Source organism: Mytilus californianus, unplaced genomic scaffold (genome assembly GCF_021869535.1).
Source record: "Mytilus californianus isolate M0D057914Y unplaced genomic scaffold, xbMytCali1.0.p SCAF_1, whole genome shotgun sequence".
Lineage (NCBI taxonomy): Eukaryota > Metazoa > Mollusca > Bivalvia > Mytilida > Mytilidae > Mytilus > Mytilus californianus.
The window spans coordinates 25297467-25324619 of NW_026262581.1; the positions used below are offsets into that span (position 1 = coordinate 25297467).

At 32.6% G+C, this 27153-nt stretch overlaps 1 long non-coding RNA gene across 1 annotated transcript; it reads right to left on the reverse strand.

Moving 5' to 3' along the window:
- Positions 1–14107: 14107 nt before the first annotated feature.
- LOC127717812 (uncharacterized) lies at positions 14108–25432 on the reverse strand. Its single transcript, XR_007989426.1, has 3 exons — positions 25145–25432; positions 15235–15408; positions 14108–14663 (listed from the first exon to the last, which is right to left on the reverse strand). It is a non-coding gene; the product is annotated as an uncharacterized LOC127717812 (long non-coding RNA).
- Positions 25433–27153: the final 1721 nt, after the last annotated feature.

The window sequence follows — 27153 nt, forward strand, 5'->3', positions numbered from 1 at the left end:
GGGTTTTACTGCCGGTCAAAGTAACAAGTGATGATACTATTCTACACCATATTAAATCCTTTGAAATTTACACAACATATAGATATAAGAAGATGTGGTATGAGTGCAAATGAGACAACTCTCCATCCAAGTCACAATTTGTAATAGAAAAACCATTATAGGTCAAAGTACGGTCTTCAACACGGAGCTTAACCCATTCCTGTTAATGTAATTAGCTTTTTTTAGCTCACCTAGTCCGAAGAGCCAGTGTTAGCTTTTCTCATCACTTGGCGTCCATCGTCTTTCGTAATCCGTAGTTCATTAACTTTTACAAAAATCTTCCCCTCTGAAACTACTAGGCCAATCTAATCAAACTTATTTACAATCATCAACGGGATATTTAGTTTAAAAAATGTGTCAGGAAACCAACAGGGCTGAAATAGCTAAAAATAGAACATAGGGATAAAATGCAAGTGTTGTTTATAATTGTTTTTGGGTTGTTTGACTTTTGACTCGGTTTTGATTTTGCCATTAGATTACGGACTTTCTGTTTTGAATTTTCCTCGGAGTTCAGTATTTTTGTGATTTAACTTTTTTTTATATACATCCCGCCATCAGTTTTTGAACATTTTGAGTATTCTATTTGCTGGTGCATGTGGGTCCTGAGGTGCGATTTGGACTCAGAGGGTTTTTACAGTGTTATTCTATTTTGTTTACCCTTATTTGTATATTAACTTTATTTTTTATTTTATCGATGGAATGCATATACTATAAACAGTGTTTACTATCAACGATGTTGTTTAATCTACAATTTTCTTAGAAAATGCCTGTACCAAGTTAGGAAAATGGCAGTTGTTTTTAACTTATTCCGATGATCGATAGCACTTGATTTTGTCAGTTTTGATAGACTTCCCGTTTTAGAATTTGCCTTTGAGTTCGGTATTTTTGCTTTACTTTATTGAATAGAAATAGATGGTTTTTAGATTGCATTGAAAGACTGTCCCAAATCAGGAGCTTGTAGTTCAGTGGTGTTCATTGGTTCATGTATGTCATATTTGTTTTTCGTAAATTGTTTTGTTTATGAAAACAAACTACTCCAGAAACTATCACGCAGTTTATTTCAATTTTCAATTTATTATTTATCTAGCAATTTACATTCTATTTTGTGCTGAGTTAATTTAATTTAATAAATACACATGACTGCAATACAAATGAAATACATCTATATGTTCAAAACACCCAAGGTTTGACTTTCAAACAATTTTCTGATTTTTCTGTTTGTTTGATTTTTACGTCAAACGGTCAACCATCAAAACTTTACAGAATGGGGGCAAAGGGGGAACGCTGGTAGTATACCTGGTAACAAATAAAGGACTAAACTAGTGCCAGTGAAAGTGACTTTGACACTCTTCATATACAAGACTTACCAAGAAAGTATAATTTAGTAGTATATGGCACATATATGATCCAGAGAAAAAAATTTCGTAACTTGTTTTGTTTTACTTAGTATGATTAGTCCGTTAGTTTTCTCTTCTGCTTCATATATTTAATGTCGGGTCCTTTTATGGCCAACTATCCGGTTTGTGTATTTCTCATGTTGAGGGCCGTACAGTTACATTTATTTGCTTACATTCTCTTTATTTGAACTTTAGTGGATAGTTGTCTCATAGGCAATCATACCACATCTCTTCATTTTTATATTAACATAGAGTAATACATTTGGTCTTTTGCTTTCTTTAATATGAAAGTGCAATTTAAACTTCCCGGTTATGTCCCATATTCATTCGTTTTGAACAGAATCTACATTTAAAGCAGGCTTCGCTTATTTCATACAGGAAAAGATTCTACAATTCTTTTAAAACGCTTAATAAGCGTATTATTGACGATTTTACATTATTGATGATTGCATTGCATGTTTCAATATTTGAAAATTAATTACAATATCTCATCGAACTTTTACTTTACCGTTAAAATCAATAGCTATTTAAACGACTTAGTAAACATTATAAATGGGAAATTAAATCCTTAACCATACGGGGAATACCCCGACGATATGTCAATATCAAAAGATATATATAGGTCAATATCAAAAGATAGATTTATAGGGTATATCACACAAACTGAGCCTGATGTCTAGTTAAGCGCAACACCATCAAACTTATATAATAAAACTGGGTGCTTTGTTTTCGTTCACTTTGGCGTTTCAGATTTCAGCCTGTGATAACCTCGTAAAATGGATCTTTTTAATTTATGTTTATTGAACCTGTACCTTCTTGTTGTTTTCTATGGTGAAGTCTCCGTACTATGATGATAAAGCCTTAAATTGGTAATCGATAGGTTTTTCTATAATTTTTCTAAAAGTCGCATTTTTATAGATTCAAAATATATTATGAAAAGGATAAAGCACTGTCATTATTAAAAATAAAGATTGGGATTGAAAAAAAAACATTGAAAACCTATTTGAATTATTGTTCTTATCTCAATAAGTATGAGCACATCTTTTAGACAGTTAGCCTTGTTCGTCAAAGAACAAGTGTCTTTTGCGAACTATCGTGTACTTAAAGCGCGATTAATGAATGTTGTAAAAACAAAACACATGTGTATGGTACTAAATAATGTGAATAGTAACTTTATGAGTTTATATAGTTATCAAAGGTACCAGGCTTATATAGAACACGAAGAGATGAATTAAGTTATTATAAGAAAATAGTCATGAATAACAGTTATCTTTGACCCAGTGTTTTTATAATTATATAAAAGCAAGCTACATGACAAATAAAGTATGCAAAATATTCACAACATTCAAAATGATCGATTATTCGCTATTTTGAAAATATATCTACTACATAACAGCTGATTTTCAATGTGAGGAATTTAACTTGCGATTTTACGATTCAGGCAAATATATTCTCTAAAATTGAAATATATATTTGTTTTATTTGCACATATGATTTTACCATTTAGAATAGACTGTATATGTAAACTTTGTTCGGAAACTTCTTTTCCTCATCTCGCATCGTCATACATGTAAGGCAATGTCTTTTTATTTGTTTTTTTTTCTTCAAAGCCGAATTTTTAAATTATACTATGCAGCCTGACAGAATGAAAAAAGGTTACAAAAGTAAACTAGGAGCCTCTAGCCTTTGTTAGTCTTGTATTATTTTTAATTTTAGTTTCTTGTGTACAATTTGGAGTTTAGTATGGCGTTCATTATCACTGAACTAGTATATATATTTGTTTAGGGGCCAGCTGAAGGACACCTCCGGGTGCGGGAATTTATCGCTGCATTGAAGACCTGTTGGTGACCTTCTGCTGTTGTCTGTTCTATGGTCGGGTTGTTGTCTCTTTGACACATTCCCCATTTCCATTCTCAATTTTACTGCAAAACCGTTCACGCAGTGTGTTTCAATTTTCAATTTATTTATTATCTAGCAATTTACATTCTATTTTGTGTGTAGTTAATTTTACAAATTAAATACACATGACTGCGATACAAGTGACATATATATGCATTATGCAAAAAACCTAAGTGTTGAATTTCATACAATTTTCTGAGTACTCTATTTCTTTCATTTTTTCGTCAAACAATCACCCATCAAAACTGTTCAGAATGGGGACAAAGGGGGAAAGATGGAAGTATACCTGGTAACAAAATAAAGAACTAAACAAGTGCCAGTGAAAATTGACTCTGACACACCTGAATATACAAGACTTACCTCGAAAACGTACAATTTAGTAGTAAATGACCCATACACTGATCCAGAGGAAAAAGCAGAGTATCTTAGGAGAAAGCTGTATCCTTCAAAGATTTATTCACAGCTTTAATGTAATGAAGCATAATATGTTTAAAAAATGCTTTTTAAATAAATAAACTTATTCTTAAGGGTTACCAATTCAACACTGTTATTATATTTTTGAATATGACTAGAGTAAGAATGTATCTGAAATACATTACAAAGCATCACATAAATGGCCAATATCAGTGATTTCAGAAGGTTTCAAAAAATGTTTTCTTTTTAAAGAATTGCATTTAAACACATGGGGGGGGGGGGGGGGGGTTCTAAATATTTCTGCATTACATTTTTAATGAGGTACATTTTGTTTTAATTTACAATTGATTAGTTGAGTAAGTCAGGATTTTTACGTCATATGTTTTCAAATTTATAGGATCAAAAGAGGGGGGAAAGATACCAGAGGGACATTTAAACTCATAAATTGAAAATAAACTGACAACGCCATGGCTAAAAAAGAAAAAGACAAACGTACAAATCAGAGAACACAAAACACAACATAGGGTGATCTCATGTGCTCCGAAAGGGTAAGCAGATCCTGCTACACATGTGGCAAGTGTTCCCGATGAAGGTAAGCCCAGAAAAAAGTTTCAGATGCATGACATTTATAAAGTGTTTTTCTTTCAATTTTCCGGATGGGTAATATTTGCCTTGAAGTAAAAGGGAGGGGGGCATAGGATTTTACGCAAATATTGTTTTAGATACACATTATTTCCTTTTTACGATTCATTTAATGTTCATTTTGTGTATAAAACCGTGGTCTCCAAAGCAATATACAGCGAAGAATAAAATATTAATATTAAAGATGGTAGTAATAGTTTTAGAAATATATCAATCATCTAATTCTTTAATATTCAATTCTCTCAAGGTGGCACCAGCTTTGTATCTTCCACTGTGCAGGGACACAAAAACAAGGATGATTTGACAGATTTCTTACATAATTGTGCAAAACTACTCCATTGAAATTTATATTCTCAGTAAAAACCAAACTTGACTTGAAACATTGCTAGTTTATTCTTGGTTAACATTGCACTTGGTATTGCCTGGTAAGTGATTCAGAATCTATATGTTCTAAGTTTGATGTGGCCACGTCCACTCTTTGTTTTTGTCTTATGTATTTCTATATGTATCCATCTGATGAGTTAAGACTTATTAAACTGATTTTTATAGTTCGTTCTTATGTTGTACAGTTACACCACTGTCCCAGGTTAGGGGAGGGTTGGGATCCCGCTAACATGTTTAACCCCGCCACATTCTCTATGTATGTGCCTATCCCAAGTCAGGTATGTGCCTGTTATTCAGTGGTTGTCGTTTGTTGCTGTGTTACATATTTGATTTCGTTCATTTTTTTGTACATTAATTAGACCATTATTTTTCTCGTTTGAATCGTTTTACATTTGTGATTTCGGGGCCTTTTATATACAGACTATGCGGTATGGGCTTTACTCATTGTTAAAGGCCGTACGGTGACCTATAGCTGTTAATTTCTTTGTCATTTGGTCCCTTGTGGAGAGTTGTCTCGTTGGCAATCATACCACATCTTCTTTTTTATATTTATGTTATAAACATGTGTAGTAAATGAACTAAATCAGGTTATATAGAATATTCTTTTCTATTTGTCATTGACTATGGTAACTTTGTTGAACCTTTTTTAATGTTTGAAGTTTTTGACATAGCTGTAACGTGGCTTGTAGTTTTAAAACTGGCCGGTGAAATTTTTTTATACAGGTACTGCGAACACAGAAAATGCAGTACCTCCTGCTTAACAGACAAAGTCACATGGTCGCGATAATGGTTGTAAATTGTAACTTATTTAATTTATAAACCTTATGTTTTATATTTCTTTGTACGTTATAATTGATAAGTTGACGACAATTTTCTGCTTATAAGCGAATGACACCGATATACATTGAAGAAGCCTCTGCCCTGTGTTTCTGATAAAATTCTTACAAAAAATGTTTTTATAATAAACAAAAAAGACCAAAAGCACCGTATACAACTTAAGCATAAATCGTTTTAATTCAACTTAGTCTTTGGGAATTCGACCTTTGTTTACGTACGAATACAGAATTTCAAAACTAAATATCTACTTTTCTCTAATTCTTCGTCAATTTATCCCTTTCTGAACCCATTGTATAAAAAAAATTTAATCAACGTGTGGTTCGTTTGATCTCAGTTCTTCAATGGTTAAAATCCGATTATGACGTCGAATTTACTTGCTTTCCTCTGAATTTCCTATTGTGACGGCATGAAAAAAGGCGACCATGCCTGATGACGTCACATAGAAAGAACACATGTTTTTACAGATCATTCGAAAAGACGGAATAAGTTTGCCTGCATATTGTTTGAAAATCATTAGAGAAACAGATTCCACCACCAAATCTCGTGTAATACGATATTTATCCACTCTCGACAGTTAAATTTTAAATATTTAAAACGCTTGGCGAGCCTCGCGTTTTAAATTTGAAAATTTAACTGTCTCGAGTGGATAAATATCGTATCACACTCGATGCAGTGGTAGAATCTATATGTATCATATTAATAGAAGCATATACACATAACATAACACTTGTAGAAGATACCTCTGAAATGGGTTAAGTGGTACGCACCTTGACAGTATTTAGTATGATGATAATATGAATGTATGTTGATTTTTATATAAATAAAATTGAGAATGGAAATAGGGAATGTGTCAAAGAGACAACAACCCGACTAAAGAGCAGATAACAGCCGAAGGCCACCAATGGGTCTTCAATACAGCGAGTGAATCCCGCACCCGGAGGCGTGCGTCAGCTGGCCCCCTAAACAAAAATGTGTTCTTGTTCAGTGATAATGAACGTAATACTAAACTCCGAAATATATAAATGAACTAAAATTAAAAATCATACAAGACTAACAAAGGCCAGAGGCTCCTGACTTGGGACAAGCGCAAAATGCGGCGGGGTTTAACATGTTTTTGAAATCTCAACCCTCTCCCTATACCTCTAGTCAATGTAGAAAAACAAACACATAGCAATACGCACAGTAAAACTCAGTTTAAAAGAAGTCCGAGTCCGATGTCAGAATAGGTAAGAAAATAAACTAAACAAAATGACAATGATACATAAATTAACAAAGGACTACTTGCAGGTATTGACATGCCAGTTCCAGAAAACATGTATATGGTCGAACAAGAACAAAAGTTCAGACAATAAATTGTCTAGACGGATTAATCGAATATGTCCAATAAAGGATATGTAAGCATATTTTCAGTGAAAGTACATATAGGTTTACAGATTTTTCTGCATGTTCATTTGTAGTGAAAACCCTAATGTGATAATCACATAACGAAATTTATTGGAAGAAGGAGTAAATCATATGAGTTCAATGAAATAAGTTTTGCAGTTCCGTTATGCTGAAAATCAGATACAAGTAATAGAGATATCGTACTGACGGTTTAAAGGCTCAAATCACTGTTGAGTCAAAAAATAAACTTGCCATAATTACTTCGGATAAACTTTATTTCATCTTTGACAATCTTTGTTGAATTGAATCACTACTTATCTCTTAATTTTTGAGCGCTTTTATGCATGAAATAAGGTGTAGTCACCTGCATATATTTGTTGAAGACCATAAATTGACTTCTAGGTGTATTTGTTTTATTTTTTGTATTGTCGGAATCCTTTGTCTTTGACGTATAATCCTTATCTATCATTCACATATCTATCGTCATTCTGTTAAACATTATGACGTCGCGGATAATTCTTGCTTGATCCTGATTTCGTACAGGTAAATCTTTTAATGCGATTCATAGCCAGAATTCGAAATGGTCTGAAGTGTTGATTCAGATGTGCGCAAATGCGATAAATATCAAAACTAATAATTAAAATATAAACTTCCAAAATGTATTTTCAAACTATATTAGTGTGGTTTTTTTATATTAATATAGAAGTGATTCAATCTAAGACTTATAAACTTATTCAAAACCAATCCTGCATATTTTATAGATTGATATTATATGATCGGAAAATACTGTATTTACAACTTAAGTTGTCATTTATTATCCAGATGAAAAGTACTTTTCTTAATGTTTAACAATTTTATCCATATAATCTTCATCGTTTTGAAAGTCTGTTTATGTATTGTCATTATGTTCAACGGCAAGTAACAATGAAATTATACATTTCTATTTCTGCATTATTTCCAGTAATGCTTGATTAGCTTCAAACTGATACAATTAAGTATGAAAAAAGTTTTTGGTTAGACCAATTATGACTTTGGAGCTATTTTGTATACCGTCTCTACTGTGTTAAATATAAAGAACTGACCCATTATATAAACAACATAGCAAAAGTTGGTTGCTGTTATTCAAATAACCAAGAGCGCCTATAAGTGACATTTCTGATTTATGGCAACGTGCTTAGTCCCAAAGGTTCTAATAGCCGGAAATTCTGTCAAATGCTGAAAAAATATTGACCGCTTCACAGATTAATTTTGAAGTTTGAAGTCCCTTTTGAGCTGAAATTTTGAATCCGTTACTTGCGGCTTCGATTAATATTAGTTGTGCTCTATTATTATCAATGTATATTTATTCCAGTGCAAATTGTTTTCGAACTAACATTTGTGTTGTGTACGCAAACCAGTTGAAACAGTCTAGTTGAATAGATTGAATATGTTAGAATACATATTTTTCATTAGGCCTAAAAAATCTGTGTTTCCGGTAACATCATTTTGAAAAAAAGGGGCGGAAGGTCGGATTTTTTTTTTTTTTTTTTTTTTTTTTTTTTTGACATTGATAACGAAATCCGGAAAATTATCATGGTTTTTCCAAGTCCGAGTCCGTAATTAGTTTCAAATACCGGAAGTGCGGCCATTTGCAATGTTTTTGAAGCACCTGCTGTGCAAATTTCTTGGATTTTAACCTATTCGGAATAAATAATAATAAAATGTTTTTACTTGCTTTCTCTGCCAGTAGAAGCAAGTTAGATAAATAATTATGCCGATTAACAGAAGCCTGTGTCAAAAACAGGGTCGGTTGATACATTTTTTTTTTTTTGAAGATCCAATAAAAAAATTAGGGTCGGGGCTAAAAAACAGGGTCGGTCGGGTTACCGGAAACACAGATTTTTTTTCTCGGCCTTATGAAGAAGCGAATTTTCAATATTTCGACTCCTACTCTTACATTTACATAATGATATCATCGGAACTCTTCCTAATCGATTTAAAATTTATGTGTCGTTTGTATTCATATTGCAAGCGTCCTCTAAATCACTGAGAGGGTAAGTGATATAATAACAAAAATGAAGCAAATGCGAATCGATGAATTTTAAGAGATGAAGAATGTGGCCAAGAAAATCAATTAATAAATCAAGCAAGAACTTAAAATTTTCTGTGTATTTATATTATTAAAATATTGCGGTTGGTCGCATAGTCTCTATGTATACAGTTCTCCAGAAACATATCTTCGATTGAGTCATGTAATCGATACATCTCATATTAATTTTTAACTGCAACACCTTCATATCAAGAATGGATGGAACTTAATTCGCATAGCTTGGATTTCATTGTTCTACTCTAACAAGACTTAGCGATCTTTGCCTTCTTAAATGGAACTGGTTTTCTCTTTCCATCTTTGTTAACATGTGTAAAATCAATAATGCCTCCTTATCATGGTAGATACACAATTGAATATTGTTTTATCCTTTCTAAGTGCTCTTGATATATTATGCTACTTTCAGATAACCTGTCCTTTTATATGTTTTACATTTGCATCTTCATCATACAGTTTAGCATATTCTTGTGCCATTATATACATAGATATAATTCTTATGTCTTCTGTCTGATATCCATTCAAAATTGCAACTAACATAACATTTAAACTCGAGTTGAACTGTTTAAGCTGCGACATAAATGTTTTCAAGAGTGTTTCAATGTGTATAATCTTTTTCTACAATGTTCACAAGACACAATATTGACTCTTTTTGTCGTTTTTTGCCTTGGAATTGTCAGTTGTTTTTTTAATCTAATGAGATTTGTAATCTCTTTGGTATATTTCCCTTTTTTTGAATTCCTCTGTTAATAATTTTGTTTGAAGCAGATATTTTGTTGAGAATACATTTCATTAAGAACCATTTATATGCTATGACTAATCCTATGTAAAGCTTGTAAGTTTATATGAATAAGTAAATATTCTGATAGAAATGACTCTATTGCACTTATTTATCGGACACATCTAGACAAATATGTGCAAATGTCGTATTTTGTTTATGAAAATTGGAACTTAATGTCGTGAACGTCAATAAGAATGGACACTTAAACATTGTTCAAATAGTAATTAGATAGATTTTATCTAATTCTTTTTTAAAACATGTTTTACCAGATAAATGATTTAAATACGTGCCATATAATCGGGAGGTTTGGCTAGCCATAAAACCAGGTTCAACCCACCATTTTCTAAAATGTCCTGTACCAAGTCAGTAATATGGCAGTTGTCATCAAATAGTTCGTTTCTATGTAAGTTGGCGCGGTTTTTTTGTTGCACTTCAGTGTTTCTGTTTTCCCTTGTTTTCCTCTTATAGTTGATGTGTTTCCCTCGGTTTAAGTTTGTAACCCGGATTTATTTTTCCCTCAATCGATTAATGACTTTTGAACAGCGGTATACATTGTACTAATGTTACCTTTATTTGTTGTCGATGTGTTTGAACTTTTGATATTGCCATATGCTTAGGGATTTTCCGTTTTGAAATTTCCTCGGAGTTTTGTATTTTGTGATTTTACTTTTTAAAACTTTTAATGTGAGTTATTTTCAGTTTCATTGTGAAAATCATTCAAGTGTTATACAGCATGGCTTCAACACCTAAATGTAAAAAAAGAATTTTGGAAAAAGACTGCTTCGCCTTCACCAAAACGAACTAGATCGGATTTAGCTTAGACTTGATTGAAGACTACGATAAAATTCCAAAATTAACCCCAAAAAAATTTAGTGAGAAGTATGGGATCGGAGGTGCAACAGTGTCAGATATTTAAAAAAAAGAAGTAATTTTATAATCAGCAATATGCCGATAATTCTGCAGGGATACATGTGTTGTTCAATACAATTCGCTGGTCCCTTAGTGTGTCGGATCAGAAAAGTCTATATCAAAATAGAAAATGAGTAACTATCTGTCAAATCGATTACTAACGCATCGAATATCAAAATATCAGACAATGAATGATTTGAAGCTCTATATATTTTTATTATCAAAATTCAGAAGTTATGATATATGTGTATCATTTTATAGGAATTTCGTCAGACAGTGGTTAACAAAATGAGAAGTTTACAATAGAAGTATTAATATTTTGCGATATCTTGGGATTTCTATATTCCGTCAGGATATCTAATATACAAAACAAATTGAAAGTCGGAAGTTAACATTTTTACATTAAAGCGTCGTTCAACATTTATTCGTTGTTTGCCTAAGTCGAACAAATTGTTGTTTGACCTGTTTATTTTCCAGTTAACTTATATAATGTGAGTGGAAACTTAATTGGAATGGTTGCCAACGTTATTTCTAATGTACACGTATAATTTCGCGTACGTCTCTTCTTGATTTATTTGATTTTTAATTCATATATTGTTCTAAGAATTTCATTTACGTTATCCAAGAATTCAATTTGAGTGTTAACAAAAGAAAAAGTTATCTAAGAATAAAATCTCTTTTTCTTGTAAAAAACCAATAGCAGATACTTTATTAAAAGCGACTGGATAATAACCGTTACAGTAACGACTAAAGTCAGTCAATGGTGTAATATGCAAAACATGTTTTGTTGTCACTATCATAGGTTATCTAAGTGTAACACGACTGATTATTGTTGATTCTGGTTCTATCATTGTTCTTTATATTTAATGACTTGTGTTGACACAAAGGAGCTAAACGTTTATCTACCGTGGAAATTTATATGGAATGTTATCTTTTTCAGATCCTTAATTCTAATTATTTATATAATAGCATTCTTTTTTCAAGGTCACATATACAATTTTGCCATCGTCTTTAAAATGTTGATTTCTGGGTCTTTGTTTGTGATACTCTGTTAAACAGTATAACAATCAATCATCTTACGATGACGTCTTCAACTTCAACACTTGGAACCCTTGGTTAAAAAGCTTCTTTGAAAGCAGCAACCATATATCAAGGAAATCATGATAGAAAAGGCATGTTCAGGAATATCGTATCAACTGGGAAATGAATACCCCATATGGAGTTGCTGCAATCCGCAATGTCAAGGTTTAAGGTGTTAGTAATTATACGAAGCAGACTAGAGGAAAGCCTGTGTACCTATTTTTTCAGTAATTTTGCACATTACGTTGATAAGACGTATTGTGCGGTAGTGATGATGGAAATAGCAGTTGGGTTTTCCTCCTTTCCTAAGGAACTTGATGTTTGCTGTATTCCATTTCTGTCTGAGGTTGCACATAGGTCTTATGAACTATATAATATTTTCTCCTGCAAACTTCAAAGGTTCTGGGCAAATATCTACCTACATTGTTTTGTCAGTAGCGTATACAAAGGATTAATATATTTCGTCCCCATTGACATTGCTTAGACTGTTGAGTAGCAATTCTTCTATATGCTTTTAGCATGTTCTTTCCATTTAATCCAGTTTACTTTGTTTAAAATTCATACCTTCCTTTTGGGTTTACTGTTATATTCCACTTTGCACATGTCAATTTCAACTAATGTTACATACTAATATGCACAAATGGTATGTTTTCACGTAGTAATATTGAGCAATTTTGTACTTCATTGTGTATGCTGTGTGTTATAAGTACTAGGTCAAACATTTTGTATTTAGTCTTGTAGGTTTGCCATCATTTACACACAGTATGCATGTAATGGTGACGAAGACTTCAATTATTTCCCCTGCTTTTAAGGTCTCCCATTATTGGTGCCTTGTTGTACCAATTGTCGTAACCCCAATTCCGTCCACATTTTCTCGAATGTGACCTATGAATTTATCTCTTTACGAGCCAGGCTGCACGTTCCTGACCAAAAGTATGTAACAATATGCTGGATGCTTTGTATTGCTTTCTCAATACGACCTTTCAGTAAATCTTCCTGTCTGCATGTTCTTTCACCACTGATACACCACGATTCGATTTGAATATGTATTTTGTTTACATGCGTCTTTAAAGGAGAAACTGTTTATGTCTACTTTACTTTTTTCAACGACAATTCATTCCCAGCGCATGCGTGACAGCCAACAAACCAAAGATTATAAACATGACACAATACACAAATTATACTCTGACAAACATATATATATATTTCAATAACGTTATGAATTACCTGTTTACAAAACTTTGAATTTTGAAATACTAACGTAAAGGCTTTTCTACCTCAGGAATAGATTACCTTAGCTGTATTTGACAAAACTTTTAGGAATTTTCGGTCCTCAATGCTCTTCATCTTCGTACTTTATTTGGCCTTTTAAACATTTTTAATTCAAGCGTCACTGATGAGTCTTTTGTAGACGAAACGCGCTTCTGGCGCAAATATAAAATTTCAATCCTGGTATCTATGATGAGTGTGTTTATCAAACCATTTTTACTTTTTATCTAAGACAGAACAACCGAATAGTCCATGATGGCTTTTCCAGAACATTGCATGATCCCGATATTTACATTTATATTTTTATATATTTATATATCTATATTCCCTTACACACTTGAAGAATCATTACAGTTATCACTGACTTTGTATCTTATTTCATTGATCTAATACACATTACCCCAGACAGTCATCATATAACTGAAAGTTTTTTTAATGTTAAGAAAAAAAATTTAAACAAAAGAATATTGAATGTTTAGGAAGAAGATAATAAAACATTGAAATTACATATCAACTTCATCTGATTAAATAAAACGTTTCATGTATATAATATATAGAATTTTGACAAGTATGTTGTAACCTCCGCAGACAAAGCCCCAAACACTATCGTTTTGTTTGCTTATCACAGTGCATCAACTGCGAGATAAAAGAATTATAAAGAAGTATTGTCAATTCACAACACAAACGAAGTCAAGAACAATAATACTTCTAATTTAAGTTAATGTGGAATTTCAATAACAGATGAAGAACTGGATCTTCCATCCCTCTAAACATGCTTAATTTAAAAACATATTGCATGGTCTGCAATTTGCTCTATGGAACCACTTTTTCAAATATTAACAACATATTTTATTCCGAAATATACGTCCTTGCTTTAGGATAACTGATCATAACTCGTCAGTTTAAAACCAACGGGAAAATGGAACCAGACATTGAGTTAGTTTGTAATCCGGGTTAATTTCTCTCAATCCATTAATGACTTTTGAACAGTGGTATACTACTGTTGCTTTTATTGATACTAAACGCAATCCAAAGATCTTTTAGAGTACATGCATTCTTAGTGCAATAGTATGCAACATCTGATTTCTTTTCTATTTACAGTAAAATTGCTTATTGGACCTAGTGAAACTTTGATGAGATGTTGTTTGATGTACAGTCATTGTCCCTGTAAAATTTAACACCTCAACTAGATACTTAGTATTTTGTCATCAAAGCAACAAAAACAATATGTTCTGAAATAACTTTCAATTTATAACATATCTTATCTATTCAGGCAAAATATGAAATGATTATCTTCATATTTTCTTATTTATAGAAAGTCAAATGGAAATGTTAAGCTCACACACGAATTCTTTCACGTAATTACAGTTTGTATCATACATCATATTAGCAGTCCCGGGTGAGAACCTGAGTCGGCCACAGATTCCAGGAAAAATCGGTGCAATACGGATATCGGTAGGTCCAAGACCATAGATATCCTGAAATAACTCTCCTGACGTCCAGGTACCATTGATCAGTCCGATCCAATAAAACTGCGACGTGGAACCTGAATTAAGATAAAACAATCTAATAGTTTATCTACTTAATGTTTAAATGGCTAAGATTATCCATCATGTTAAATGCATATAAACAACGTATAAGAATAATTAGATACAATAGTAGAAAAGAACAAATATTAGTGGTATTTTATTTCGCAAATTGTATATATGATTCTGGAGTTGTCTTTCCTAATTCGTTCAAATGGATTGATAAACATGTGCTATAAACGTATACTGTACGAATATGGTCAGCCTACATGTAACTCAAATCAGATATTAACAAAAAGTAAAATAAAAATTAACAAAGTCATCAATTTATCTGCTTGTGATTGCCATTAAAACAGTGTCAGTTCTAATGATAATTATAAAACAAAGAAAACAACTTGCAATGTAAAAAAAAATGAAAATGATAAAAGAAAAGAAAATTTCAATTGATCCCATTTACTAGCTCTCTCACTGCTTTCGACATAGGATATTTGGTTTGGTAATAAAACTATCCTCGCTTTCTTCTTGCTTTCAAAGTTCGAAATATTCTCGACTCGTAAGTGTATATTTTATTTAGGTTAAATAACGACTTACAATTATTTAAACTTGTGTTGTGAAAATACAATTTTTCGACTGTCTCTACCGTTATAAGATCTCCGCCTTCAGCAATACATTGTTGTCTTGCATCATACCAATCAAGCTGTGTGGAATTAAACTTTAAGCAAATTCTAGAAGAAATATCATAATCATATCCAGGAAGGTCACATTCTGAAAAATATTTTCATGAACATGTCGTGTAATTCCTACTTATTCTAAAAAGAACACATTTATTTAATAACCCCCTCTTTATACCCACCCAAAGCGTAGTAATCTGTTTTCAGCATAGCCAACATTTTACTGTTAAGTCCGTTTTGTCCATTTTTTCAATTTAGGTGGACAGTTGCGTAACTGGCAAGATAAGAATACACGAGGAAAAAGAACAAACGGTCATACCATTTGCAAGAAGATAGAGACGAAAAGACCAACAACCGCATAGAAAACATTACACGAAAAATAAAGGGTGAGTCATACGAAGCTTATGCTTATGATAGATAAGTTTGTAGTTCTTGATACACTGGTGGCACCTGTCGTGTTGCTCATTAAAAAGTCGATTGTTAGAGGCATAAGTTGACAGAATTAAACGAGAAAAAGACAGGAAACAAAGATGTTGTAATCAGTGACACAAAACCATCTTTACAGCCAGCAACCCATGTCCTGATGTCTTCCCTTAAATGTCATTTAGGTGTTTTCACCATATCTCAAGAAGATTAAAAAGGTATTCAGTAAATGTAAAAATATACTGCAACTTAAAAAAATTAGAAACTTTTTATATATAATAATAAACCATATTATATTATAAAGAATCTCGCACCTTGGAGTTTCATACTTTGGTAGATCTGATTGCGTTATACATTACAATGTATCTACCGCATATATACTAGCCAAAAAAAGCAAGGCTACCAAATCTTTTTAGCTCATAATTTTCATTACAAAAAAATCATTTATTGCCACTAAATGTATGTTCGAAAACAGTCATTAGTCTGTATGTTACTGCACGTTTGTTTTTGATTTACCGGAATATAACGTCATTTTTGCGTATTGTTTTATTTTGAGCGGATTCACATTTATGTCGTTCGAACACGGATTTTGAGTTTAATGAGGGTGACTGAATATCCGGTAAACACAGGTAAACAAAAGGTGATTGAATGTAACAGAAAAAAGCCGGTTTCATATGCCTCACCTAAGCTAAAATGAGCGTAATAGAGCAGCGGTAAAGGTACAAGCAGGTATGCGTCATATTGACGTCAGAAACAACGTTGGTGATTCCAAATTGACAAAACGACTAATGAGTCGTTTAAAGGCATACGATACAGTTTTGATCCTATGATTGAATATCCGGTAAACACAGGTAAACAAAAGGTGATTGAATTTAACAGAAAAAAAAAGGTTTCACATGCCTCGCCTATGCAAAAATGAGCGTAATAGAGCAGCGGTAAAGGTTCAAGCAGGTATGCGTCATATTGACGTCAGAAACAACGTTGGTGTTTTCAAATTGACAAAACGACTATTGAGTCTTTCAAGGGCATACGATACAGTTTTGATCCCATGATGAATTTTACGAAAATTTGCATACAAGCTATTTGTCATCTAAGCAATTCAAATATGTAATAAAAAAATACCTCCATGTGCTACTTTAAGAGATAAAAGGGGTCGCAATTTTAGACATTTACTCAAAATTTCGTTTATTTTGACATTTCTATCCTGTGGATAGATACACCTAACTTTTTTATTTCAACAGATTAACACAAACGGAGTTTTGTAGAAACATTATGAAAATCTTCTTTACATAAATATTCTCTTAATATGTACAACTGTTCTTGGGAAATAATAAATTTTTAACAAAGTTTCAGGATTTTAAATAAAAAAAACGTCATTTTTGCGGTATATTTATTAAATTCAAAAAAAATTCAATGTTGACTTTTTCATTAAAATTGGTACAAATAATCTTCATAAGTAATCAAACCTTATGCCATTTTAAAAAAGAGGGCCGGGGTCCATGTACTAGTTTTCAAGTTAAATCAGTTTAAAACATAAAAAAAACAGTCGAAAAATGAATCTTTTATCGATATGTCACAGTTTGACGTCGCAAAAAAAAATTTTACGTTAGCAACGTCATTAATTCCCCTGTAACTATATCGTATGTCCTTAAGACAGACTAGGTCCTCTAATGACAGAAGACGTAGTGGACGTCCAAGACAAACGACGTTACGTCAATACCGTCGAATAATATTCACTCATCTCATGGATCGACTTTTGCCAGCTACAATTAATGCAAGGCACCAACCTAGAATGCATAAACCAATACTATCCGCCCAAACTGTTCGTAATAGGCTAAGAGAGGCTGGTTTGCGTTCACAACGTCCAGTAGAAGATGCCTTTCTAAAACAACGTAATCGGACTGCACGCCTACGTTGAGCAAATGCACGTTTGTATTGGATCTGTGTTAGGTGGCCAAAATTAGTCAAACTATCGGTAACATAGAAGTGATTGCAGAATGAGAGTTTACATACGCCAAAATGAACGATATGCAGACTCGTGTGTGCATGAATGTGACCGCTTTAGCGGTGGTGGTGTGATTGTTTGGACAGGAACCACGCATTGTGGACGCACTGACTTGAAGGTTATACACGGAAGTCTAACTGGAGTTCGTTATCTTGACGAAATTTCTCTATCCAATTGTCCAACCATTTATTGCAAGGCATGGAAATCGGCATACTTTTCAAGAGGACAATATTATGTTCCACGTGGCACGTGTATGCACAAAATATCTTGAGCAGAATAACATTGACATTCTTCCATGGCCAGCTTTATCGCCAGATCTATCACCCATTGAAGATTAATTGGATGAACTTGACAAACATGTTCGAAGATGTCATCAGCCACCAGAGTCAGTCAGTCAGCTACAAGCCGCCTTGCTGGAAGAGTAGAACAATATTCCACAAGCATTTATTCTACCTTTAATTTGATCAATGCGTCGTAGATTGCGTGCTGTTATCAACGCAAGAGGTGTTCATACGCGATGTAAACTCTTTAACTGTTTTGTTTCTTAAACGACATCTTCAAACATTCCGTGCAATCAGGAAAATTAATTGTGATCTGTTATCTTCGTTAAGTTTGTATGCTTTTATGTTATTGTTCTATAAAGTACAAAACTAAAATAACATTATTGAAAAATAAAATAAATATTTTTGATAAAATCTGGGTATCGTTTCTTTTTGTGGCAAGTATATTTTCCTGAATTTGTTTCGATATTGATAACCACATTTAAACAAACATAAATGAAAACATTAATTATTGTTCAAGTTACAACACAGCAGAAAAATCTTTAACTGTTGTCTTTATCGTTTACTAACATTGATTTTCATTTTGAAGAATTAAAACATAGCTCAATTTATAAAGCTATATGTGTGCAGTTATGAGAACTCATGATCCTATATCATGTCGATACAATTAATAGAGCGGCGAAAGATACAAGAGGAACATTTAAACTCACAAGTCAAAAATAAACTGACAATGCCATGACTAAAAAAGAAAAAGACAAACAGATAAATAAGAGTACATAAATCACAACATAGAAAAATAAAGACTGAACAAAACGAACTCCACCATTAACTGACATTGATCTCAGATGATCCGGCAGGGTAAGCAGATCCTGCTCCACATGTGGCACATGTCGTGTTGCTAATGTAAATACAATCCAGGTAATAAGAGTCTTGATAATGTCAGTTTGTTTGAATCAGAGTGATTTTTTACTAAGTAGGATTTATCCCTCCCTACGAAAAGATACTTGTATCTACGTTTTTCACTTTTTTATGAAACAAAGCATGATCAACTCTTTAACTTATACTTTGGCATTGCACAATGTCATGGGTTTCTTTACACTAAATGCGTTGGCTGTGTACTGACTAATAATCTATAGTTAGTTCTTATGTTGTGCTGTTACATCACTTTTCAAGGTAAGGGATGTGTGGATGGGGAAAACTGGGCGCTCATAGACATGTTAAAACCCGCCACATTTTGTTTGTGACTGTTTCAAGTCAGGAACCTGTAGTACAGTGGTTGACGTTGGTTCATGTCTGTCATATTTGTTTTTCGTAAATTATGAAAATAGTTTTCACGTTTAAATTTTTTCCCATTTTTCATATCAGATCCTTTTATTTCCGACTATACAGTATGGGATTTTCTCATTGGTTGCAGACCTTACAGTGGCCTATAATTGTAAAATTCGGTAATATTGCGCGATATTGATGGTAAAATATCAACTAACAGTGTTAGATTTTATTCGTTAAAATTTTTCCACCCCGTTTAGTGGACGGATTGACGACGGGTTCTTTTTTCTGAAATTTGTTTGTGCGAAGAATGATTCAATCTCCATATAAAAATATTTACATGGAGATTTGTATACAGGTACAAGAATCGTCGCTCCTATGTGATGTGTCAAATTATAAACTACAGATACAACGAAACTTCAATTTCGACGTTTCTCTTTCGCCTGTCTTTAAAATTCATACAATACTTCAAATTAAAAAAAAAAACATCGAATATATTTTATAAACTTGAATGGCTATGTAAAGCCGTCTTCTCTAATGATAAAGGTAAATATGCTATATATACTTACTGGAGGTGTGATGAGATGATTGAATCTGTGAATTTTCTCCTTGATAATATGTATGTACGTTTCGGCAACAAATTTTATCAACAGGTTGTATATATTCCTATGGTAACTTATTGCGCCCTGTTATATATATAAATATATATATATGATTAATAGCAGACTTGTTTTTACTGTTATGAATAACAGTGTATCCCCAAACTCAATAAAGACCCGTCTAAATTGCATTTAATTGATAAATTCAAAAACACTTACCGTTGTCTTGATGATATTTTTTTCGTTAAATAATCAAGAATTTTCTAAATTTACTGCCTATATTTTCCCAAAAGAACTTACTTTAAATAAATCAAATGTAAACGGTAATAACTGTCCTTCCCTTGGTTTAGATATTTCAGTTTTACAGGGGCAAGTCCACACTAAAATTTACGAAAAAAGACGATTTTTCGTTCCCTATTTTTAATTTTCCTTTTGGTGATGTTCCTTTGGCACCATCTTACGGTGTTAATATTTCACTACTCGTTCGCTATGCCCGTGTCTGTTGTGACGTTATAGATTTTAATGTAAATTACTAAGTCAGGGATTTCGTTACCACAAATTACTTAAAACCTTTACTAAATTCTTCCATAGATACAAAGATTTGGTTTGGACATTTGGTTGTACTAATAGAAATCTTATTTCAATCGGGATAGTACATCCTTATTTTTACGGAGTTGTTGTTTACGGTGCCCGGAAATTTAGAAACGATCCTGGTAAACTTATGGATCTTTAAAATAAACTTATTCTAAACGGAAACCAATTCAACACTGTAATTAGATCTTTGAATCCTGTTTTTTTATTGGTATTAATGTTGATTTCGACTCGTTATAAGTAAATTAAAAGCAAACTAAATATTATTGTTATATACATATGCACTTTCAAGGATCTACAATCTGTCGATATCTGTATGTAGTCATTGCACAAGATCATGTTTTTCTCTGAATGTTTATGACGTCTTTACATTAAATCCATTGGATGTTGGATGTATACTGATTGATAATTTAATCTTAGATGCATGATTTTTTTTTATTGCCTGTTGTTGGCTTTGAACTGGCTGTCAGTAATTACGAGTACTCTCAGATCTGTACTTAGTGTCCTCTTGTGTTAGGATGTACAAGTACCCCGCCACGTCCACTCTGTGCTTTTGTTGGATATATTTTTGTTTATGTCCATCTGATGAGTTAATAGATATAAGAAGATGTGGTATGAGTGCCAATGAGACAACTCTCCATCCAAGTCAAAATTTATAAAAGTAAACCATTATAGGTCACAGTACGGTCTTCAACACGGAGCCTTGGCTCACATCGAACAGTAAGCTATAAAGGGCCCCAAAAAATTACTACTGTAAAACCATTCAAACGGGAAAACCAACGGTCTAATCCATATAAAAAACGAGAAACGAGAAACACTTATGAACCACATCAACAAACGACAACTACTGAACATCAGATTCCTGACTTAGGACAGGTGCAAACAAATGCAGCGGGTTTAAACGTTTAAATGGTACCAAACCTTCACCCTTTTTCTGAAACAATAGTGTAACATCACAACATAGAAAGACACACTATAACATATCAACTGAAATAGCTTAACTCAATCAAAGGACATATTAAAACCATTGAACATACACTGAACAAATAAATTTGACCTATGACACAATGTAAATACAAAATAAATAAACTAAGGGAAGAATAATAAAAGTAACATGTTATATCGGTAAGAAATGTTACACAATTAAAGAAAAACAATATGTTCGAACAAAAATACCAGCCATTTGCAATAACTTTAAACACAGGTAAATGAAAATAATTTTGTTGTTAGGTATACGTGTACAGTACCAATAGAGAAAGGAAATATTTTTACAAAATAAATAATTTTGATGTTCATAGTACGAAGTGAAAATTTATAGTTATACCAAACACTTATCAAAGCTGGTATATAGACCAGATATAACCCTGAATAACATTAAATAACAAAAAAGCAAAACAATTAGTATCAACAGGTCAAATAAACAAGACAGTACGATTTGAGAGTACTCGCAGTTACTGACAGCTAGTTAAAAGCCAAAACAATTAATAATAAAAAATCTTGCATCAGAGACTAAAATCAATTAAAACACATCCCAGGGATTTAGTATTTTAACATCATGGACAGTCAAAGAAGACATGACCAGTGCAATGCCAAAAATAAATGTATCGACAGACAGTAGGATAGTTAGGAGTTTAACCTCTTTATAGATCTAAACGAACGTGGGTGTGTCTTTATACATCCCACTTGAAAAAAAATACAAATTTAGTTATGTTTTAATTTGCTGATGACAAAATCGATATTAGTGCCAATGTAAACTATATTCAAAGATCTAATTACAACATCGGTAAGATAACCTTTACTAATAAGTTTGTTTAAAGGTTCGATGAGTTTACACGGATCACATAGTGATTTCCGCGCTTTAAGTACAATATTACCGTAAAATTTAGGATGTTAAATACCCGTTTTTAATTTTTTAATCAGTTTCCTACAAGTACAGCCAAATTTACTAATCAAATCTTTGTATCTATGAAAGAACTTAGCAAAAGTTTTACGTAATTTATGGTAACGAAATCCTTGATTTAATAACTTACCAGTGATGCATTGATTACGTTCGTTAAAATCTATGACATCACTACACACACGGGCATAACGAACGAGTTGGGATATATATACACCGTATGATGGAGCCAAAGGAACATCGCCGTCTAAAAAAGGAAAATTAACAATAGGGAATGAAAAATCGTCTCTTTTGTCGTAAATTTTCGTATGGAGTTTTCCTTTAGAGATAGAAATGTCCAAATCCAGAAAAGGACAACTACTGCTGTTTATGTTAGATTTAGTTAAAATAAGTTCTATTGGGTAAATTTCGATAGTATATTTAGAGAACTCTGGATTATTTAACGAAAAAATATCATCTAGATAACGGAAGGTATTGTTGAATGTATCAACCAAATGTAACAATGACGTATCTTTACTGAGTTTGATCATAAACTGAGATTCATAGCAATACAGGAATAAATCTGCTATTAAAGGGGCGCAGTTAGTGCCCATAGGAATACCTACTACTTGTCGATACACTCTATCGCCGAAACGTACATATATGTTGTCCAGGTGAAAATTTAAAGCTTCAATCATATCTTCACATTTCCAGTAAGTGTATCTAGCATACGTTCCTTTTTCGTTACAGAAAAAAGCTTTAAACGAGTTACAGCAAATAAATTTGTAAAGAGATTTTTCAAAAGACCATTTAATTAAATATGAAAACTTTTTCTTGATAAGATTGTGTGGAAGTGTAGTATTGAGAGTAGAAAAATCATAACTGTCAACAGAATTAAAAGGACCATCAAAAGCATGTATTTTATCTAAAACCTCTAAAGAATTTTTAACCCTCCAAAAATAATTAATACCATTATTTTCATAAGCTTTATTACAAAAGTTAATAACAAGTTCTTTGATAGTAGTAAGGGAGGTAGTTAGAAGCACTGATAGATTAGTAGTAGAACACTTACTAGATGCGGAGATGAAACGGAATTTAAATGGTTTTTTGTGTAATTTAGGTAACCAGTACATAGTAGGGACTTTCAAATGGTCGGAAGAGGCCTTAAGCTGGGTAGTGGCAGTGATATGCTTGTTTACAATTTGACTCTCTGTGGAGCGTACGAACCTGAATGTAGATGAATTTGTAATTTCGTTTATGAGAACTTCCGTGTAGTATATGCGTCACACCACCACTACATTATTTGCTGCTTTGTCTGCCGGTACGAACACAAACCGCTTTGCGAGTACTAGGAGTTTATTTTTTTATTCTGGAAATGGGAATATCATGGACCCTATTACTAATTTCAGAATTGTTTTCAAAATAAGATATACGAATATTAACAGTATTCATAATTTTATTCAAATAACTGTTTAGAGATTTTTTATCAGATTTTTCACGTTTACACCAATTTTTACAGTAGACAGACGATCGTCTTTAATGATCTGTCGACACTGTTTCCAATCTATTTTAGATGGAGGACGATATTTCGGTCCTTTCTTAAGAAAAGTTATGACCTCACGGTCTTCGACGATGTTGAGGTCTCCTGTAAGGACATGACCATAGGGAACATATCTTAAACTAGATGTTTCACAATCTCAAGTGGAAGGAACATTATTTTCTATATTGACATCTGATGTAACTGACGTATAATTGAAAACTAAACTTTTGCTGTTTTTTTTTAAAAGAATACGAAATAATAGGTGGTTCTATATTATCAAAATATGGAGGTATTTGGCTTTGGATGGTAGAGTCATTTAATATACTAGATAAGCCTTTTTCAACTGATTTTTATAGTTCGTTCTTATGTTGTATTGTTACACTACTGTCCCAGGTCGGGGGAGGATTGGGATCCCGCTGGCATGTTTAACCCCGCCACGATCTGTATTTATACGCCTCTCTCAAATGAGGAGTCTGTAATTCAGTGGTTGTCGTTTGTTACTGTGTTACAAATTTATTTTTCGTTCTTTTTGTGCATTAATTAGGCCGTTAGTTTCTCGTTTGAATTATTTTATATTTGTTATTTCGGAGCCTTTTATAGCTGACTATGCGGTATGGACTTTGCTCAATGTTGAAGGCCGTACGATAACCTATAGTTGTTAATCTCTGTGTCATTTGGACTCTTATGAAGAATCGTCGAATTGGCAATCATACCACATCTCCTTTTTATACACACTTTCATTTATTTGTTTATAATGATATAACAAAATTATTGAGATGAATCAAAAATGAACATGAAATATTTTTGTTTTATATTTAATTTCTATATTATTATGAATGTTTAGTTCGCCATGACTTTTATTTACTATAAAAATATTAAGAAGTGGAACGCTTGCCATGATACACCTGTAAACCAAAAAGACTAAAGAACAAGGACAAAAATACGTAACAGCAATAATCAAATCCCATAGCCTATATAGGGTAAGCAGTAATTAGCCCCGGTTAACAAAAAGAGTGAAACAGTTCATCAGAGAGAATTAACGACCTGCTTAAAGCTATAAGTGTTAAACGGGAAACAAAATTTACAAATGCGAAACAACGTTCTATTTGACTGCGATAATTTATTTCAAAACTGAAGATTTCTAATTGTTCAAGAATAATAGGAGTTTTTTTTAAATTTCAAGACAATAGTAGAATTTTTTTGAAACAAACATGCACGTAAGGCGATACATGAGCATATATAAGCAAACCTTTATGTTTGGTGAAAAACAAACTCCAGTTGTCCGTAGTCTGAATAGTCGACGAAACCGCAGGTTTGTCCGTGTGTAACAGGCACTGTTTGTCCTTATATATAAATCTGCTACAGAGACCGACATCAACAGCACACACAACAGCACACTGTACTAGACTCTGAGTTAACACATTTCTGTATATATTGTTTCCATAAGGACACAGAACTTGGGATTTTCGGTATTCTTGAAAAGTGAGAACGTATGGAATAATCAAAAAGAATTGAAGCAACATCTTACATAGTACGTTCTGTGTCATTAAGACCTTAGTGTTTCAGATCTCGTGTTGTTTGGCTGCACATCGTATTATTTCGAATCGATTTCCAGAATCATATTGAAAAGTAGAATAATTTGAAATTAAAATTGTATCATGTATTCTTTAAAACAGAATTCCTGATTAAAGCACTTTAGATGTTTTTCATTTTATTTTGCATGCATTAAATGTCTTCAAAGATGTACTAAATGATAAGACATTAAATGTATTTTCCAAACAGATATATCTTGTAAAATCAGATAATGTACAATAAGGACTTTTTACCGTATTCCCAGGAGATGAAAAAGTGAATTTCTTTTAAATGTATCATTGAGATTGCTTATATGTGAATCTTAAATTATAAATGGATTTTCAATTTATGGTTATTATCATTTGCCAAGTATCATGACTGTATCATATCAATAAAGGATAGAACTGAAATGCGAAAAAAATGTTTATCAAACTAATCCATACAGCCAGTCAGCGTCTAAAATGCAAAAAACGGCAGGGAGCTTCAAAACGGCTGATATATAAATTTTAAATTTCACCCAATACTACTACGCTTCAACGAAATTCCCACATTTCTTTAAATTTATAATTACTGTGCAATGTAATAGTATCTTATCTGTCGTTCAACTATCTGTATCACTTTGATCAGCTCTTAATGAAATTGCATAACACGGCAAATCATTGACTCGGGCTTAATAACTTTGACACGGACATATCACCGACATCATAATGAATGAACCGACGTTGATAAGTTTAACCCGAACTTATCAAGTCATATTCCGGTTTGCTGGTAAAACAAAAAACAAAAAACCAGTTATTTCTATTATGCAAAATAAGCAAATACAACCCGTTAAAGTGATTATCTGGTTGTCTGCATATTTATACTGTGAAATCTGTCCGCTCACGCGACACAAAACTTCATACTGTGACTCGCAGCTGATATTTTACAATATCAATATGTAGATAAGCGGTAAAGAAATAGACTGCAAACTAAAAACAGCAGATATCACCAGCTTGAAGAAATATGAATAATCAGCAAACAGTTTCAGAGGAGGTGTGTTCACTAAGGGTCACTGATAGACGGGCGCGTTTACGGACGAATGCAGACTATTAGTATGTCCCATCGTCGTGTGTGACTAATTTGTCCATACTGCTAGATTTTATCAAACATGCATCCTCATTTGAAAATTTGAACTTCTAGTGTAACTTTGTCAAACATTATGTAACGGAACAAGCTATAGAAATAAGAAGATGTGCATGTCTATGCAGTGTTTAAAAGTCATATGATCCTTAAAAAAATGTATATGTTTTAAATACTTGAGTGGCTACGTTTTACTTTTAAACAAGTGTACATGGACTTTATATTAAAAGCAAATCTTTTATTTTATCTTAGGCTTCAGAAAAGTAGTGCTTTTGAAATATTGTCTTCTCGTACTTTAAATGGCCGATTGTTTTTCCATATGCAGTTACCTTTACCCTGAAACCTCCAGTTAGAGCTTCGACAACTGCACAGTACGAGGGCGAGGACAAATCGTGATAAAAGAAAAGGTAAACAAACGTGGAAGGGAGACAATATTGACTAATTCTAAATGAAAAAAAAATACTCGAAATAATTTTGCAACTGTTATGACAAAGAAAAATGGGAATGCATAGAAAATATGTATAAAAAATTAAACATTGTTCTATCATCTCACTTTTTTTTCATGTG